The 15,576-nt window shown below is 39.7% G+C and overlaps 1 protein-coding gene across 4 annotated transcripts in view; it reads left to right on the top strand.

Moving 5' to 3' along the window:
* dym (dymeclin) overlaps positions 1-15,576 on the top strand; it is a 462,962-nt gene that overhangs the window by 364,071 nt on the left and 83,315 nt on the right. The gene's annotated exons all lie outside the window — the stretch shown is intronic.

The raw sequence follows: 15,576 nt of genomic DNA, 5'->3' as shown, positions 1-15,576 counted from the left end.
TTAGCACCAGTTACCAGATAAGTAAAATTTTACATATAGTAATTGATCGATCTTGAGACTTTAAGAATTGATATCGAATCATTTAAACGAAAAGTAACGATTAATCAGAAAATCATTATTTTTACCCAGGCTTATTGGTCAATAAATGTAACATTTTCATTTGTGAGTCACTTTGGGTAAAAGTGTGATCTCAATAAATGAATTTACTCATCCATTTATCATTCAAGCCTGCTTATCCAGGTCAGGGACATGCGGTGCCTGCGCCTGTCCTGATGGTATTGAGTACATGTTACACTCATTGATATGGCACCAATGAATTTACTGTAAAATAGAGTATGAGCAGTTTTAAAAATGGAGAAGATAAATTGAATGTGCTGTACCAAAGCTGAAATGAGCTCATTATCTTCACGCTCAGCAAAGAAGCATTTGAAGAGCACACAAATACACAGATGGAAGTGGAGGAATGATCTGTTTTGGTCAGTCCTCTACCAGAAAACCTTGCCCCTTCTAATGTCCATTCACATTTATAAATTAATTGTGATTTGTGCACTGACCAGAGTCACAGCTGGCATCTGCCTTCAGGGTTGCCACTGATGAAAGCTCTGTGAGTAGACATATCTTTAAAATGATACATGCAAGACAAAGGCAGGCAAGCATCTAGAAACATGCACACTTACCATCTACATGGTCTCTCCCTATTTGAATAGTAAAATTTTGGCTTACGTAATTATTTTTTAAATCGATCATAATACATTTACACTGGCATCATCTTGTTAAGATGACCTAATGAAAGCTGGGATATAAGATATTTCTCTAAGTAGTCAAATAGACTCTCGTACCCATGCCATGGGCTGGATGTAGCCTGTGGGCAATTGTTTGCCTACCCGATTTAAAGTTTATCAAAATGGATTGGGCAGATTTGATCCCTGTTTGAATATTTTCAGTTTTTAGAAAGGGAAATAGAAAAAAAAAAAAACACTCAACAGCATAATTTTTAGGCCTGTTCATTAAAATATTCATTCCGTGTTTAAACTACAGTGTAGATTTAAGAATCTCCTTCTTCCAAGCCTTTTTACTGTACTGTCTGGTAAAGATCCAACAAAGGTTTCTCTCAGCTACGCAATTGGTACTTTCCTTAGCAAGAAGAACATTAAGAGTATTATATGCACTCTGAAGGCCACGTCCACATTATTAAGTTTGCATTTAAAAACAGCATGTTTTTCAGTGAAAATGATCTCTGTCAACACTAGCATTTTCACTTCATTTATGAAAGTATCTCTACCTACACTGCAGCGGCCAGAGATGCACATGTCATGTATATTTGCTGATGTTGTCCACGCATGCATCGTTGGAAAAACTCTTGAAGTGATTGTAACACTGCTGGCCACAGGATATATCACAGAACTGTAGCGATGAGTAAATGATATCTTTTGCACATGTATGCAGTGTTCAAACTGTACGAAATACAATTGAGATGCATACAGGTAAGTTACACAACAAGCGCCATGGAAAGCAACTCTTCTGTGTCTGCTGTGCTGGAGTATTGTTTTCTTCTGTGCTGGGTGACCAATCAGGGAAAGAAATATTCTATTGAGCAGGATCCAATCAGAAAAGGTCCACATAATAAGCAGAAACAAGTTGGAGTGTGATTAGGGTCTATAATTTCAAAACTGTGCATTTTCACCCACATTACAATGCTGTGCCAGCGTTTTCAAAAGTTGCAGCTCTGGAAGGCATTGTCAAAGTCTCTGTTTTTGGGGGTAAAACCTCTGTTGTAACGTGGACAAAAGGCAAAAATGGGGACTAATGTCTGTGTTTTTAAACAAAAATGTATTATTGTATATATGGTGATCCCTCCTTTATCGCGGGGGTTGCGTTCCAGAACCCGTGAAATTCACGAAGTAAAACCCATATGTTCATATGGTTATTTTTTATATATTTTAAGCCCTTATAAACTCTCCCACACTCTTATAAACATTTCCCGCACAGTTATACAGCATAAACCCTTTGTATTCTCTTAGATATTAGGTGAGAGTCGTTGAAATTATGTATGTAAACACACAGTTTATATACAGTAAAACCTAAATATTATTTTAAAGCTATCGAGTATCTCCGATATCACATATGTTACAGCCATTACGATAGACAGATCGTTTTGGAGCCATAACGAAGGGCTTGACTACGCACAAAGATAAACACAAAAGAGCACAAAAGTTAATTCTTTACACAGCGAAACACGTTGATGCTGAATGAGCGAGATGAGACTTCCTGGTTAATGCAGCGCAATCGAATTCGGCGCTCCGTCGCTGAGCCAATCAGCACACAGGATCTTAACTGCGTGCTGTGATTGGGTAGCTTCTCAGCCATCCGCCAATAGCATTCCTTGTATGAAATCAACTGGGCAAATCAACTGAGGAAGCATATACCAGAAGTAAAAAGACCCATTGTCAACAGAAATCCACGTTATATATTTAGATATGCTTAAATATAAAATGTGCGATAGAGTGAACACGCGAAAGTCGAAGCGTGATATAACGAGGGATTACTGTGTATATTTTATATATATATATATATATATATATATAAATATACACAGTAATCTATCCATATATATATATATATATATATATATATATATGGTGCCAGCTTTTGATATCCAAAACGCATTGCGTGTACTCTTTATATTCCAAATTTATCTGTAGATAATTATGCAAGGATCGACTTTCCCCAAATGAAAACTAACCGCATACTTGTGCAGATAACACAATAACACTGATAAAAATATTTTTAACCTGTCTCTTCTACAAACACTCTATTAATCTCTTATGCTTGGCCAATTTTGTCTTTTGACATTTTATTGGTGTTGCATTTTCTGTGCTAATTCAAACATATCATTACTTTCACCCCTGCTCCTTGAGAATAGATATAATGAATTATAAATATATAAACATCAACATCTGAAATTGTAGCTGTGCTCATTTATTACTCTAATTGTTCATTTTATTCCGTATATATTGATTCAATTATCTTCGAACTGTTGTGCGAGGAGTGATTGCCCTTAATTAAGAAGGAGCTGCCCGAGTCACCGAGGCTGAATTAATTACCCAGTTGCCTTCTGTTTACAAAGTCTCAGAGAGGGAAAAGGAGGAAGCTCTCTTGTTTTTTAGCAGTTCATGGTCTGTTCTGGTGTTTGTTTTTGAGACTGGTATTCTGTAAAACATCTTCATAACTTTCACCATTATGTGTTGGAAGTTTATGGGCAGATTTCAGTATACAGCAGAACTCACAAGGCCTCTGGAACTTTGATACTGGTGTTAACCTACAGTGACTATAAATATAAAGTATCCACCCCTTGTTGGTTTTCCCATTTTATTGTTGTACAACATTAAGTCACCCTGGATTCAGTTTGGCTTTTTTGACAATGGTCAGAAAATTCTTTAATGTCTAAGTCAGAAAAGATCTATGCAAAGTTGCCTAAATGAATTACAAATATAAAACACAAGAAATTCAATTGCATAAGTATCCACTCCATTTAATATGACACATCTAAATAATCACCTGTACAGCAAACTTGTTCTCAGAATTAGTGGAGTGGAGGTGATCTGTCTGGGATTTCCATTGATTGTAGTCTAAATGAACCTGAATGTGGAAGTCTAACTTATGTATGTCAATATGATGGCCTAACCTACACAATGAAGACAAAGGGGCATGCCAAGCAACTCTTTGAAAAGCACAATTCAGGAGATGGAGATCACTGAATATCCTTTTATATCAATCAATCATGAAGAAATGGAAAGTGTATGGCACAGATGTAAATCTGCCCTAAGCAGGCCATGTTCAAAAACCGAGTGATTGTGTGAGAAGACAATGAGAGAGAGAGGCCACCAAGATGCCTATTTGAACTCTGAATGAGTTTGAAGCTAAAGTTGCTGAGGTTGGAGAGATTGTGCAGACAACTGATGCCCTATTGCTTTACCAGTCACAGATTTTTGGGAAAGGAATAAATAGAAAAACCGTGCAGGAGATTTTGGGTAGAGTTTGCCAGAAGGCACATTGAAGTCAGCTGAATGAACTTTCTATGGACTGATAAAATTTTTTACATCTTGCCTGAAGAAGAGGCCTGAGTTGCCTCGAAAGCTTGCATATTGTAATCTTTTCAGTTAGACAATCAAAGGTGTCATTTTGCTTGGCTTTTCTCTATGAACATAAGAATAAATGCCATGTTTGAACACTGTATATTATAAAAACATACCATCTCAAGTGTGTCAAGTGGGCAGCATGGTGGTGATAGCATCATGCTGTGAAGATGCTTCTCTGCAGCAGGCTCTGGAACAAAATTATGAGAATAAAATCAATGCAGCAAAATATGGAGAAGTCCTGGAGGAAGCCCTGATGCAGTCTTAAAGAAACCTGCGCCTTGGGAGAAGAGCAAGATGAAGACCCTGAGCAGAAAGCCGAAGTTACACGGGAAAGGCTTCAAAGCAACAATTTGGAGTGGCTGAGCTAGAGTCCTGATCTTAGTCCACTTGAGAATTTCCGGCTGCACTTGGCAAAGAAAAACCTGTTCACTCGTGACCCCCATGACATCTGACAGAGCTTGAGCAGATTTGCAAAGAAGAATGAAGAAAATAGCAGAGTGCAAAGCTGTGCAGACAGACTCAAGGCTGTCATGTTTTCTAAATGCGCATTTACTAAACACTGACTTAAAGGGGATGAATACTTAGGTGATTGATTAATTATTGTTTTAGATTTGTAATTGTCCATCCATCATCCAACCCACTATATCCTAACTACAGGGTCACGGGTGGTCTGCTGGAGTCAATCCCAGCCAACACAGGGCACAAGGCATGAAACAAACCCCGGGCAGGGTGCCAGACCACCTCAAGGTGCATACACACACCCACACACCAAGCACCCACTCGGGACAATTTAGAATCGCCAATGTGCCTAACCTGCATGTCTTTGGACTGTGGGAGGAAACCGGAGCACCAGGAGGAAACCCACGCAGACACCGGGAGAACATGCAAACTCCACGCAGGAAGCGAACCGGGTCTCCTAACTGCGAGGCAGCAGCGCTACCCACTGCACCACCGTGCCGCCTATTTGTAATTAATTTAAACCAATTTGCAGAGATCTGTTCTCATGTATACATTAAAGTGTCTTTTTCTGTTCATCAGTGTCAAAAAAACAAATTAAATCAACTGTAATTCAGTGTTGAATAAAACAAAAATGTGAAATTCCTCCAAGACGGTATGTGGTGTTCATAGACAGTATCAGCTGAAATACAGTATATATACCTTAGGTGGACGCTAGTTTACCAGCTGTCTTAATATCTGCAGTGTTTCGGTGAAGACGTGACGGAGAATGAAGACAATTAATGCACTGTGGACTGTAAATGGGATTTTTATAAGAGGATTTGATGTTTATGATGCTCTGTTTATTAGTGTTTAGTCTTTTGTGAAGTATAATATGTTCACATGTGTCCTGGCTCAACAATATCACATATTCTAGATAGATAGATAGATAGATACTTTATTAATCCCAAGGGGAAATTCACATTATCCAGCAGCAGTATACTGATACAAAGAAACAATATTAAATGAAATAATAATAAAAATGAAAAGAATTAAAATAAAATTAATGTTCGCATTTACTCCCCCGGGTGGAATTGAAGAGTCGCATAGTGTGGAGGAGGAACGATCTCCTCAGTCTGTCAGTGGAGCAGGACGGTGACAAAAGTCTGTGACTGAAGCTACTCCTCTGTCTGGAGATGACACTGTTAAGTGGATGCAGTGGATTCTTCATGATTGACAGGAGTTTGCTTAGTGCCCGTCGCTCTGCCACAGATGTTAAACTGTCCAACTTTACTCCTACAATGGAGCCTGCCTTCTTAACAAGTTTGTCCAGGCGTGAGGCGTCTTTCATCTTTATGCTGCCACCCCAGCACACCACCGCATAGAAGAGGGCACTTTTTTTTATTCTATATTACATATTCATATTCATGCAAAGAATGTAACTCAAAACTACTTTATAAAATGTCAACGATAACATTGCAAGGAAAGAAAAGCAAATCAGAAATAGATAAGAAGAGGATTATTTATTCTTAGTGGTTTTATTGTGGCGTGACGGTAATTGGGATTGAAAGGGGCTTATTTAATACAACATAGGCAGGAACTGGGTAACATGCCATCACTGAAGGAGACGATGGCCCTGTCAGTATCTCCTGGTTTTAAAACAATTCAGGTCATGTTACAAAGCAGTATAGTCAGATTTGATTTTAGCACATCTCAGCTTGTTCAACTCAAAACCACAATGAACATAACTAGTTGGGGGGAAGCTTTTTCTTGCGCTGCTAGCTTTGTAATACTTTGATGTTCAGCAAAGGGAAAAGGATCCTGAAATGTTTTTGACTTCCACGTAAAACACTGACTCGTGGGGCAGACAGAAGCTCATAAATAGTGCATGTTTTCTGCAGGAATTCTCTCACAGGAGAAGCCAAACTGCCTTTTCTCCTCTTTACATTATACAGCTGTTTAGTTTCCACCTCACAGATTCATCCCACTTGATGCCTCTGCGGTACACTATAAATTTGAATGATTCTTTAAATAAAGAAGTCCTCTGTTCCCAGATAGTGCTAAAATCAAATGAAATAATACTTTTTATTAAATAATAAATCTATATACCTAAATAAAAAAAAAAAAAACAAGGAAAGGAACTTTTCACAAGTGATATGAAAATTTTTTCTTAGACTGTCAGTTCAAAATCGTCACCCTTAATTTATACAGAAGACGTGTCATTTGTTTCAATTTGGTGCCCTGTGTGTAAATACGTAGCATTTTCCAATGTATGCATTAATTATTGATACTTTTTAAGGCTTAAATCCAGGAGGCTGCACAGTAATCAGTTATTAGTGTAAAAGTCTGCAGTTGTTCCATGATAAGATGTATTATGGGTAATGGAGGAATTTTAAAAATAATGATATGGTTTTGTGAAATCTGCAAGAATATTCCATCCTGTAGAGAAGTACAGTATTACATTTGTATTGTTACTGATTTGTTACGGTTTATTTTACGGAGGTGTTTACAAACTCAAATCACTTCATGCCATCTTAATAGAATATCCAATGATTTGGCCTAGCAATTTAGTCTTCATCCACACTATTACATTTTTGTTTAAAAATGCAGACATTAGTCTCCATTTTTGCCTCTTTCACTCTAATGCAGAATATTTAATTACCAAAATGGAGACTGTCCAGAGTCGTAGACTTCATCAACTTGGCATTTTAATTTTCTGACCTTATCACTGGACTCAATTTTAGAGGCTGATATTGTGGACACTACTCTTCTACTAATTATACATCTGTTTTAAAAGATTGTATGAATTTATACATTTACTTTTTCTTTACTTATTCATTAATATTCTACCGCAATCTTATTTGTTTTTTCTTTTCTTTTTCTTTGACATCATGTAAAGCACTTTAAGCTCCATTCTTTGTATGAAAATGTTTGATAGAAATAGCTGCTGTTGTAATGTGGATAGGTGAAAATGGAGAGTTTTGAAAACGCAGACACTAGTCACGCCGTGATTGGTTTGTGCTTATTACGCAGCCCTTCCCTGATTGGATGCTTCTCACCACAACTCACAATACCTCATTCCCTGATTGGCCACCCTTTATGGAAGAAAACCATATTCCAACATAGCAGACACAAAGGAGATGCGTTCCAGTGGCGCTTGTTGTTTTGCTTACTTCTATGTATCTAAATTGTGTTTTGTGCTTTTTCAATGCTGCATACATGCAGAAAAGACGTATAATTTATTAGTCACTAAAGTTTTCAGATTGTAGTAAGTCCTTTGGCTGGCAGTGTTATTTTTTTTTTCTGCCAAACGTGCACAGGCCTAGTGTAGGCAAATGTCTACGTCATATGTGTTGTCACAGACGGCCACAGTCTTTGTCCGACTGCGAGAACAAGCGTGGGCAGAACAGTACCTCCCCCCGGACGTTAGATGGCTGCCCCCATAGGTTGCAGTGGTGCCTTGGATTCCCTCAGGGCTTCTTGGGAGTTGGAGGTACTTATAGCCCTATTGGGATCAGTGGGTGCTGCAACAGCTGCTGAGCCATCTTGGTCAGGTTTTCTACCACACCCGGAAGTGCTGCCAGAAGTTGGTCAACGGGCACCTGGAGCACTTCCGGGGGAGTTATAAAAGAACCCGGCAGTCACCATTTTGGGGGCCAGAGTCGAGAAATGGGAGACAAAGCTTGCCGTGGAGTAGAAAGACAATAAAGTAAAGTATTGTGCAGTGTTGTGCTGTGGACTGTGTTGTGGCTTGTGGGAATGAGGAAGACCTTACCCACAGATGAAGAAAGAAAATAAAAACATGTATTTGCTTATCAGTGTGCCTCCTGTATCTGTCGGTGTCGGGTTAAGTGCTGGTATAGCGCCATCTGCTGTCAGTTACATTAGTGTGGATGAAGATGCTTTCATAAAGTGAGAACGCTAGGGTGGACAGAGAGCATTTTCATTTAAAAACAAGTAAATCAACTGAAGAATAGCTGAAAAAGAGGACTGGTTTATACTTCACGCGATGCCTGCTCCAGCGGACGCTCCTGCTACGCAAGCGTTTTACCGTTTATACTTGCGCACGTACTTTACATAAATCTGGAAGCATCCACCAGATGGCAGTGCGAGATATCATCACAGTGAGAACAGGTTCGGCTTCGCTGTGTTGTGAATTGCCTTGAACAGCCATTAAATTCCGAGGACACCTTACTGCAATACCTCTGAAAAGGATGTTTAATGATTAAATCCATCAATCCAGGGCTGTGTCCATTCCAGCAAGCATTGGGCACGAGGCAGAAACAATCCCTGGACGGGGCCTCCCCTCATCGCAAGGTGAATACAAGCACTCAGTTACACTGGCATCATTTTAATGTCACCAAATCTGCATCTCTTTGGAAGGCAACCGGAGCTCAGTGTGGAAACCTAGCAGGAAAACACGAAAACTCCAGGCAGGGAATACCAGCAACGTGACTCCCTGTAAGACAGCAGTGCTAACACTCTGCTACCGTGTCACCCCCATGTGTTTAATTATTAACAGTATTCATTATTTAAATGAAATTATCAATGTATCTGTAAAATGTAACATGCATACTTTAATGCATTTCATCATGAAAGTGGTATCAAGTATAAATCTAAGGATTCTAAATGTGCAGAAAGTTGGAATATCATACATTTGATGTGTTCTGTGTGGTGATCTATTGCTGTTTGCTGCTGCTATCTGGTCAGGAGGAAGCGCCAGAAAAAAAGACGGCAAAGAAGATGGCATGTGAGACTTTTAAAACGTATCGTGTCATTACGATTGGGAATATGCGACGCCTGAATATAAAAGCACCACGAATGCATCTGTATGTCTGAATTTTGCTTCACCACATCGAACCATTCATCACACATCGAAGCGGGCACATCGATCCCATAGGTTCCACATAGCGGCTTTCTGTCACTTGTAGATAGTAATAATAATAATAATACATTTTATTTATATAGTGCCTTTCCCATGCTCAAGGCACTTACAGAATTTAAGAAAGAAGTAAACAGAGACTTTGACGTCACATTCCAACTATTATGACGCTGCGCCCCCCGACTTTTTGCTGGTACTGCAGCTCGTGGACGCGTCACGTTAATTTCTGAGGACGCGTCAAGTGAATGCTGGGAATGCGTGGCAGCCATGATGCGTGCGTGTACGTGTTCTGAGTATGAAGTATAAACGGGCCCTTAGAGTCCCGACCTTAACCCGACTGAGATGATGAGGCACGACTTGAAAAGTGCTTTGCAATCAAGATGACCCAGAAATAATACTGATGAACTGAAACAGATTGGTAGGGATGTAATGTTGCAGAATTCATCCTCATTGGTAGGGATGTAATGTTGCAGAATTCATCCTCAACGTCATGCCTGTCTTATAAGCAGCTACAGGACACGTTTGGTGGAGGATGTTGCTGTTAAAATCAAAGGGTGTCACTTACTGCCCTGGGAATGATTACTCCATGTGCTCAATACAGACTTGAAAAGGGCAAATGTTAGTGTGTGTTATTAGTTTAGTCAAATTGTCTTTCTCTAGAATTGTGACTTAGATGACGATCAGACCACAGTTTATTAGTAATCAATGTAGGCATCCTGGGAATTCCAAAGGGATTGCTTACTTTTTCTTGCAACTGTACTAGGACATGAATTATAGGAGTAAGGAAACCAAACATAGTAAGTGATTTCTGAGTCACTTGACAAACACACCTGTAACAAAGGTTTTACCAAAAATATACATATGAGGTTTTTATTAAAAGAACAGTCTCTAAACCAAACCTATTTATTTAACTTGCAAAAACATTGAAGGATGACTGAGTCTGCTGGTGGTTTTAAACTGAAAGCACTTATCTGCAATTGACAACACTCCCCCTCTCCCCTTCCACTGTCTACTCAAATAAAGTGAACCATAAAAATAAGGCGTTGAATAAATATTCACTAAGAAATTAAATTACACTTTCTACCACAAGAGAACCAGACTGGTTGTTGGAATGAAAAAAAAAAAATCAATAGATGAGATGCTTTCATGAGAGTAGAAGTCCTCCCCGAGTGCTGTTCTTTCATTTGCTATTCTGCATCTAGCTTTTTCAGAACAGGTTCTTTTCTTTGTTTAATATTTAACCAGCTGAACGTATCCAGATGATTCATTCAGCAGCGCGCACAACCAGCTGCTCCCTCATAGATTTGCTTCAGTATAGAGGACAGCCGACAGGTGATATCAACCTTCATTGTAAATCTGTCAAAATCGGAATAATCAAATCCACGAGGAGACATGGATGGTCTTTTCATGTTACGGAAGATTTCTGAGACTACATGAGCACTGACTTTCACAGGTGGACTGCTGGGATCCCAGAGAGATTTCTGGGTTGTTTTGTAATTTAACATGCTTGTTTTGCTGCCTGCCGAAGGACCTTAATCTCATGAAATAGCATTGTGTTGTAATTGTCTAGCAGGAAACAGTCAACCAAATCAAAGACAAGTAAAAACAAAGAGCAAGCATCCACAAAACAGGAACTGCAATAATCAACACAGCAAATAAACAGAACTAAAAAAATATAACTGAAAAGCCGTTGAGGACATTATAGTGATAAACAGTGAGTGTGTTTACATGTGCGTCAGTACAACCTCACTGAAACCAGGTTTCTAAAATGCCATGTAAGCCCTTATTCCAGTTAGAGAAACCAGGTTATTAGTCTCTGAGAAACCTGGTTCACACACGTAGATTTCTGTGTGAGCTACCCGATTATATGGCCTTGTAAACCCTTAACCAGGTTACAGTTGCGTCTTTTTGAACTCTGCATGTGTTCATTGCACACCGTTAACCTGCAAACACTTCCAACAGCCATAGCTAGAAAACAGTGGAAATGTTCACAAAGATACATTTCCTGGGGCAAATGCTCTGGCAATCACATTTTTCCTTCTTCTGATTAAAATATTTCAGAAATTGCTATATTTTTTTTGATTAGCTGAATGCACTGTGCTAAGCTCAACAGCACAATGTCGGGAGCAGTGCTGGGAACATAATTTAAAAGTAATGTACAGTGGGTATAGAAAAGAATCCCCCCCTTTGAAATATTCCCAGCCTTAAAGGAAAACACACACAAAAAATATTTCCTCCCAGCTTTACTTACTCAGTGCAACCAATAATATCCAAGTGAAAGATATCACAGCTACAGTTCAGAAAAATGATAAAAAGCAAGACCTACTGAGATTAATAAAGGCCCCCCAAAATGTCAGTGTCATTTTGTTGAACCCCCTTTTCCTTTAATGGCAGCCTACAGTCTGCTGGGATTCTTCTCTATCAGCTTTGCACACCTAGATTGTGTAATATTTGCCCCCCACTCTTCTTTCCAGTTTAACTGTTCAAGTTCGTTCATATTGGATGGTGAGCGTTGGTAGTCTGCCATCTTGATTGATGCGATCGTGATTCAGGTCTGGGCTCTGACTGGCCACACGAGGACATTCACTGTTTTCTCCTTCAGCCACTGTGTGCTCAATTTTGCTGTGTGCTTCGGGTTGTTGTCGTGTTGACAGGTGAACATTCTGCCCATCTTCAGCTTTCTGGCAGAGGGTAGCAGGTTTTCCTCAAGAATTTGATGGTATTTTGCCCCATCCATTTTTCCTTCTACCCTAACGAGAGCCCCAGGCCCCCCACAACAGGATGCTGCCACCTCCATGCTTTACTGTAGGTATGGTGAGTTGTGGATGGAGAGCTTCATTGGTGTACCGTTTGGTATTGAGGCCAAATAGTTTGATTTTGGTCTCATCTGACCATAAGACCTTTTTCCACTTGGTGTCAGAATCTTCAAGGTGCATTCTGGGAAAGCTCAAACGAGCCTTAATGTGGCCTTTCTTAAGAAGTGGTTTTTTCCTTGCGACCCTCCCGAACAAGCCACCATTGTGTTGTCACATGCACACCATTAATGACCACTCTTTGCCATTAAATCATGTAACTCCTTCAGAGTGGCCATTGGCCTCTTGGTAGCGTCTCTTACCAGTTTCCTCCTTGCTCTTCCATCCAGTTTGGAGGATCCAGGAAGGGTCCTAGTAGTACCAAACACTCGCCACTTCTTTATGATGGACTTTACTGGGCTCCTTGGGATTTATAAAGCCTTTGAGATGTGTTTGTCTCCATCTCCTGCCTTCTGTCTGCCCACAACTCTATCCCTGAGATCTTTTGAATGTGGCTTGCCACCCATAGTCAGTTGTGTGCTTTCAGTGGCACTGCCAAGCAAGGGAATGAATGGACCAGGAACAGCTTCATTAATCACACGGATTATAACTGATCACAAGTGGAAGGAAGCCAGTAGCCGCAATGGAAATGGGGGTCACTTACACCTGATTGAGTTTAGGAGGGGGGGTCCTTTATTAATCTCAGTATTTCTTGTAATTTGTTTTTTAAAATTCTTCTGAACTGTAGCTGTGATATCTTTCACTTGGATGTTAGAGAGTGCATTGAGTAAGTAAAGCTGGAAAAAATATTGGTTTGTGTTTTTTCATGTAAGGCTGTAAAGCAAAAAATATGGGAATATTTCGAAGGGAGGGATTCTGTTCTATATCCACTGTATGTTAAGTAGTCAGATTACTTTTTAAAGTAATGAATAACAGAATGCAGTAATTTTTTAAGTAAAAAATCCTATGTTAATATTCTAGCCACTCTGGGTGCAGAGCAAGATGCACACGTACGCACACGTACCGTTACAGGGGTCAGGCACACAACAAACAGTAGAGAGTGTGCTACGCAAACTCCGGTAACAGAAACCGATAATTTAGTGTGTCAGTTTAGTTTTCATCCAGTTATTTGTTATAGATAGGCAGAAAAGTCTGACGCAAGGTGACGTAGTAGCCATTGTCCCAACCAGGTCAGGGATTTAAAAAAAAGGTAATTGTGATTTACTTCACAGCACATGAAGGGCTAAACATAATTATAAAAACACCAAGAAAATGATCTCTTTTGTCTGAGTTCCTGCTCAGTTTCATGATGGTTCATGTATGGGCTTAGGATTTAATAATAAATGCTGGACAGTCAAATGTGCAGTTTTTCACACAAAACAAGAAAAACTAATGCAGAAGTAACACACTCTTTGTAGCACATTACATTTTATAGTAAGTGTCTAAATGACATATTTAGTTTCTTTTTCATGCGTAATGCAAGTAAGTTACTTTGAAAAGTAACATTTATACCTCATGACATCCATTAATCTTATTTGTAGTGTATTTTTTGACATTTTTAGTTTTATTGATGAAAGGAAACAAATGAGACTATAAACATTCCAGAGTCTGAAGTTGGCACTGAAAATTGCACAGATACCCCTATGGCAAGTGAACTTTAGTGATGGGTTTGCTATAGTGGTAGAAGTCTATAACCACTCCGCCACCAAATGTCAAAGCATCAACCAGAGTCTTCATGAGCCACCAGCCTGATTGATATCATTCCTGAGCAGTACTTCCATCGGGGAATTCTATTGCCAGGGGCGTATCTGATCTGCAGCAATGTTTAGGTAGATGGTATGCATGAATGTCTGGACTCCAGGGTTTTCTAGCAGAACATTGCCCCCCATATGGTTTATCCTTGTGCCTTCACTTCCTCAGGTAAATGACACACACATACCCGGCTATCCTCATGATGCAACAGTTCGTCAGTCCAGGTGACCTTCTTCCATTGATCCAAGGTCCAGTTCTGATGCTCATGTGCCCATTGTAGCATCTTTCAACAGTGGAAGAGGGTTAGCATGGGCACTCTTAACTGGCTACACAGCCATACAGAGCAGATTTCAATGCTCTGTGTGTCATGACACAGTACTTTTGTAACCTACATTAAAATGATCTGGAATTTCTGCCATAATACACCTTTTGTTGGATATAGCCTTTGTTGACTTCTCGCATCGATGAGTCTTGCTCGCCTAACAGTTCATGCAGTTTAGCAGTTCATGGATTTTCCGTCTTCAGACTACTGTCGGTAGGTACTTTCCACAGCTGACTATGAGCACTCCACAAGACTCGCTGTTTAAGAAATAACCCAGTTATGTGGCCATTGTGATTTGGCCTTCATCAGAGTCACTTTACACCTGCCCATGTCTTCTGCATTTTACATGTCAGCTACAAGTACCTGATGTCAGCTTACTGTTTAATAAATCCTTGACTTTGATATATGCCACTGTTGTAAGATAGTCAACGTTATTCACTTCATGTGGGAGTGCTCAGTGTAAAATAAATAAAAGACCCGACATGTGCAGACAGCTTCTAAACAAAAACATCATGGGAGCTACCAAAGAAATGTGTTGGTAGATGCCAACTCTGAGAGAAAATGCCCTGTTCAACATGAAGGGCTTTTTTTTTAGTCTTCACAAGAGCATATCCAAATCTGACTAAGAGCTCCTGGCAAAGAAAAGTTTCTGCTATAGTGGTCAGAGTTAAGACCCTGGTGTGAGGAGAGTTCGATAAGGTGGGAGAGTATAACTTCAGGGTGGCCTCTCAGAGTCTCTGGCAAAGCATTAGATGACTCATGAGGCATTGATGAGGTGAGGGTAGGAAAACTTTGACCTGTGCTGCAGATATTGGTGGGAAGCTGAAAGCAGCTTTGGAGGGAATCGAATGTCTAACAGGGTAGTTAGTGCTGGTGGGGTTAGGTCCACTGAGATGAGACTCACTGACTTTTCTCTTTGCACTGCATGCCTTGATTCTCCTCCACAATACATAACATTTGTGGGTTTTAACCCTTTCCTTTAGAAAAGAAATGATTTGTTTTGGCAAGCATTTAATAGGAAAGATGTAGCCTTTACAACTTTACTAAACTTGCTACTGAAGATTATATAAATGAACTCTGTGACCGAGAATCAACTGGAAAAATCGTGTCGTGTGTCAAGGCCTTTAATTTTTTTTTTTGTTTCATATGATCTGATCTAATTTAATCTAAGTGTAGTCACAGCATTTTTTGTTCTGTGTGTCCCCCGTTCCACACGCCTAACCGAGTGGGCCGCCTCAAATTGGGACCAGCGTG

Source organism: Polypterus senegalus, chromosome 7 (genome assembly GCF_016835505.1).
Source record: "Polypterus senegalus isolate Bchr_013 chromosome 7, ASM1683550v1, whole genome shotgun sequence".
Classification (NCBI taxonomy): Eukaryota; Metazoa; Chordata; class Cladistia; order Polypteriformes; family Polypteridae; genus Polypterus; species Polypterus senegalus.
This window is presented reverse-complemented; position numbering and strand designations above follow the sequence as displayed.